General features: G+C 52.8%; 1 long non-coding RNA gene and 1 other non-coding gene across 2 annotated transcripts in view; both read left to right on the top strand.

Annotated features, from left to right (window-relative positions):
* Window positions 1-298: 298 nt before the first annotated feature.
* LOC102473820 (uncharacterized) overlaps window positions 299-5098 on the top strand; it is a 10766-nt gene continuing 5966 nt past the window's right edge. The window contains exons 1-2 of the long non-coding RNA XR_337201.1: window positions 299-346; window positions 703-742. This is a non-coding gene — a long non-coding RNA (uncharacterized LOC102473820). The remainder of the gene's footprint in view (window positions 347-702; window positions 743-5098) is intronic.
* LOC114005864 (small nucleolar RNA SNORD115) lies at window positions 398-478 on the top strand. The gene has a single exon (XR_003547664.1). It is a non-coding gene; the product is annotated as a small nucleolar RNA SNORD115 (small nucleolar RNA).

Here is a 5098-nt window from a genome sequence, read left to right on the forward strand (position 1 = left end):
CTGGACAGGGAGACGCGGCTGCTTGTTCTTCGTGTCCTTTCTAGGACTCACTGGCCGAGGACCACGGCCACTGGTCCACGGGTCCCATGCCTTGCTGCGCATCACCCTGCGCTTAGTTCTGTGAAGGAAGTGCCCGGGTTCCCGAGCGGGCCGCTGTGGGTCTGCCCCTCCATTCACAGGGGCCACCGCAGCCCAGTCGGCCGTGAGCTCTGCTGTGACCCAGTCCTCCCCCGCCCACCCAGGTGACGCCTCGAGGGGGAGCCATCGTGGTCCTGCCCTGGGCCGTGGCTGTCAGGAGCGTCTCAGCGCCACATCCGGGCCAGTGCGGGTGTCCTGTCTCCACGTGGTGAGTCCGTGGGGCCCCGGTGGGTGTGCATTGCTGGGAGTGTCCCAGGTCGGGTCGATGATGAGACCTCACATTGTCCTGAAGAGAGGTGATGACTTAAAAATCACGCTCAATAGGATTACGCTGAGGCCCAGCCTAGGGGACAGCCCTGGACGGGGTGGGCCTGGCCTCCCATTACCTTCCAGGGAAAGTGCAGTGTGGGCCCGGGGCCCTGAGCCCGGGGCATGGGAGCCCAGCCTGACAGTGGGCAGCCAACAGCAGGCTTGTCCAAGTGCTGACCCTGGTTGCTACGCCGTGGGGGCTCAGGTCCCTCGGCTGGCGGCTCATGCTGAGTTTCAACCCCGATTGTCTTTTAGCCCGAAGTTCAGCCCTCAACGCTGGTGCCTTGCTGACTCGGTGAGTGGACAGGTCCCCCAGAGATGGAGAGACCGGGGCGGCCGTAGAGCACCAGGGCCTGAGGGTGGGGCCACATTGACCCTTGCCATGTGTGTGTGGGCCGTGAGCGATGACCCTGGGGTTCTGAGGCCACCAGGATGGGCTTCCACCCCCTCTTGAAATGGGCCTAGTGGTACAGGGAGAAAATGGTGCACTGAGCCCCACCCTGGGGCACGCTCACCTCAGCCCAGAGGTGGGACGGGCTGCTGTGGACCTGGGGCAGAGCAGGCAGTAGGGCCTCCTGGGTTGCTCCTGCATCCCTGAAGCCTTGTCCATAAAGGGGGGAGGTCGGGGCCACCTCCAGGAAGGCCTCTTTGGCTTCCATTAGGGAAAAAAAGCGCAGCCGGGCCAGCATGCCCGAGTGGCAGCCCCTGAGCCTCACGGTGGCTGTGCCGGGTCCGGGGTGGAGGCCACGGGGTGGAGGCCACCAGATCTTGGAGTGGCCGCCCTTGCCAGCTCTTTCTGGCATCTCACCCCAGTCTCGAGACAGGTCAGGTCACCGCGGGTGGGATGCCAGGCGGTGAGACTTCGGGCCGCCTCCCCGAACACCTCTCTCTGGTCGTGGGGGGTCCCTGCTCCCCTAATATGGGTGCCGTTCTCCTCCGAGAATTGGTTTTGTACCTAAGACATTTTAGAAGGAGATGTGTCTCCTCAGGCTGCACTGCCCACTAGAGTAGCCTTCCGTCTGCACTGGTCTGCCCCGTGATGAGCACGCTAGCGCTCGTCTCGTGCTGCGGCTCCCTCCCCGCCTTACCTCCTTAGTGCCATCTACTCGGATGCATGTCGTTGGACAGCTTAGAGGCGGCACAGTGAGCTTTCAGTACCATTGGCATTCGGAACATACTCAAGGTGGCTGGTTCTGATTCAGGTCCTGCCAAGTAGGGGTTTCCTCGTCTCTTGGGATGGCCTACTGTATTTGATCTTATGAGTAATTCATTTTTTTCTTGATTTTAAGGTATTTAACCTGAAAGAAATATTGTTTACTTTTATTCCTTTTTCTTTTAGATTTTTGCCATAGGGCACATGTATTTGCCAGAGCGAGACAGAGAGCGGGAACATGAGAAAGTGCCCCAAGGGGCTGGCCACACTGCCTCCCCTCGCCTCCATTCTCCTCTGGGGATTCTGGGCCTCATGCACGTCTGGTGTGTTTTCCAAGCCAGCGGGTCCAAGACTCGAACCATGGTCAGCCATGTGGGGCTCAGTACCTTAACCCCCCCAATAACCTGTTTGATGTGTTATATTTATTTGAATGTTAAAGGAGTACTTCCGTTTTTCTGTTATCAATGTAGTAGTGTAGCAATGATAGGCCACTTTTAGTTTATCAATACAAGTCCTATTTTTAACATTTTTGCCATATATAGTTACTTAAAATGTTTTCATTAACATACAGTTCTAGTGTTTGTGCAGAAAATGTACGTTTTTAGTGTAACAGTGCAATGCTTCGTGAATAAACAACTTTTTGAAAACATTAATCTATCTGTTATGTCACCTGCCTGTCCTTGCTCTGTGTTGGGGACAGCTGACGTCCTGTTTTGTAGCTCCGCTGAGGTAGACAGTGCATTGCTCTTACGTGCTCCGAAGCAAGGGTCGCAATGGCATTGAAGTTCTCTGGAAGCCAAGCAACCAAGAAGAGAGCGAGATAAGATACAGAAAAAGGGGGAAATATAACAATTCTATTTCCATTAAAAGCATCCTTCAAAAGTGAGGGAAATATAAAAACTGTTTTAGACAAACAAAAATTGAGAGAATTCATTGCCCGTAGACTGACCTGGCAATAAATGTTTAAAAAAAAAAAATTGAAAAACAAGAAGCATGACATAGAAATCAAAATCACGTAGAGAAAAAAGAGCGTTGGAAAAGAAAGAAATGAAGGTAAAATACAATTTTTAATTCTTAGTCGATCTGACAGATAACTTGTTCAAAACACTATCAGCAGCAATGTATTTGGGATCAGAGCTCATGGGTAAGTGAAATGCATGACAGCAGTATTTTAAACCATAGGAGAGGAAGTACTCTGTTCGGAGATAAATGAAAAACCCCATGAAGCGCTTCAGCGTTATTCGAAAGAGGACCCGGGTTAGCGTTGCCACCTAAAATCCGGCGGCCGTGTCTGTTTCTGGGAATGATCGAGAGAGAGCAGAGAGGGAGGAAGGCGTCAACCTAGCTGCGGTCGGGCACAGGGAGTGGCCGGGAGCTAACCTCGCACCAGCAGCTCCCGGGACGGAAATTTCCAGCACGGTACACACCTGTCGTGTGTCCTTGTGGTCTGTAATGGACGTTTAGCAAGTTTGGTGTTACTCTCCCCTCACGGCTGTCCCCGAATTGTCCTGTGCACCTTTTCCTTTAATGCGATGCTTATGACCCTGTTTCTGGTCTTTTTTTTTTTCCCCCCCCCTAGAGATTTTTTTCTATAGGGCTTGTGCTCTAGCCAGAGAGACAGAAAGTGAGAAATCACCCCCCAGGGTTGGTCACACCACAATCCTGCCTCCTCCATTCTCCTGGGATTTTGGGCATGCACCTGGTGTGAGTGTTAAGCCCCCGGGTCCAGGACCTGAAGCACGTCATCTATTGGAAGTCCAGTGACAAAACTGTCATGGCATCTGGCCCCACCTGTGTTTGTTCTTGTGGCGACATTAAATCTGTTGACTTGTAACATACAGTGGTTGATTCAGGGAAGCCACCACATTCTGGGGGGCTGTGTGGTGGAACAAGACAGCTGTAACACCTGGGAGTAACTCAGTACGTGGTGAAAGAGCATGTCATTACAGCCTTCCCAACGTGACTTGTGACGTGGGTCCTGAGGGAACGTTCCCGTCTCTTGAACATATATTGCCTGGCCCCTCCTGGTGGAGATTTTTGTAACCATTGTCTAAAAGAAGGGACTAAAGTTTCCTCTTGTAAGCGCACAGGTTTATTTGCTTCAGTAGTTACAGATCACGGCAGTTAGAAAAGCTACAACCACCAGTTAACCCTGGAAGCATAAGAAAGAAAAATAAAGTAGGGCCAAAAAAGGCGTAAATATCATTTTGTTTTGCTGTTATGTTTGTTGTAAATGTAAAACCACTAGAAATGGTTATAAAAATATTGTAAGTACATGCTAGGGAAGAGGAGAAAGTGGGATCAGGGGAAGGGCTCAATAAGTAGGGGAAACGGGGAGCCAGTCGTGGCCCGGCGGCGCAGGTGCTGGGCTCCCACGTGGGCAACCACAGTTCAAGGTCTGGGTCTGAAGGTGTGAGCAATCTCACCAGGAATGTTCGTGGTCAAAACCTGGAGAGGAGGATGGAGAAGGAACGGTGGCCTGGCCTCCCCCAGGGAGCGAGTTTTTACTTTCCCTCTCTGTCTCTCTCCAGGGAGCCTTCATACCCACATTTAAACAATGTTTTTAAGATGTGAAAGTCTCCAAGGCAGCAACTTAGAAAAATCGCTAAAAAGCATACAGAGAATGGAATGAGGAGAGTGGAAACGAGACACTAGTCAATGTGAACAGAACAGTAGCACACGTAGGTATGGTGAAACTGAAGCGGAAGAAAGGCATTGGAAATACAGAAAATGGCAGAAATGAGTCTTTAGCACATTGAAGTGTAAGTGGACTAAGTGCTAATTGAGTTTAACTCAGACGGAAAGGCAGAAATTGGTGCCGTGGCTTGGTGAAATGATCCCAGTGAATGCTGTCTGTAAGGGCCGAGCAGAGACCCGGGGACAGCTGCAGGAGACGCACGAAGCCAGCGGGAAGGCGCAGGTGTCCACGCGGCCACGCCGGGGCGGGTGGGGCGGTGGCTGGCTGTGTGGGTTACGAAGCCCCTCCCAGGTGTCTGTCCTCGGGCTGGGGGCTGTGGGTTCCTTCCGGAGAAGCAGAGGTGATTAACCGTGCTGGAGAACCCTGCGAGGCTCGGCCCTCCTGCACGCGTTTCCGGTAGTTACAATGTACTCGCGACCCGCTCGGAGGGGTTCAGACAGCAGCGCCCTTGCTGGAGGCCACGGGCTGCCTTCCCTTCCGGGACAGGTTTTTCTTGAGAATTAGCTATTTATTGTATCACTTTAAATTAATTTATTATTACTATGTATACCTCACTTTGTAAAAATAATTTGACCAGAGTGAGAACGAGAGCAGGGAAGTGAGAAAGCAAGCTGCCAGGTCCGGGACTCAGGCCGCAGGTGGCCACGCGGGAGTCCCGCGCCTCCACCACCAGGCCGCCTGCTGGCCCGACAGACACGTAGGAATAACTGGTCGGGCCAGGGCTCACCTCCCGACAGTGACAGTGACAGTGACAGTCCGCTCAGGCGGCAGGAATGGCTGGCCCCTGGCGCGCCGCGCCG

This window comes from Tupaia chinensis, unplaced genomic scaffold (genome assembly GCF_000334495.1).
Source record: "Tupaia chinensis unplaced genomic scaffold, TupChi_1.0 Scaffold144682_1, whole genome shotgun sequence".
NCBI classification, from domain to species: Eukaryota; Metazoa; Chordata; class Mammalia; order Scandentia; family Tupaiidae; genus Tupaia; species Tupaia belangeri.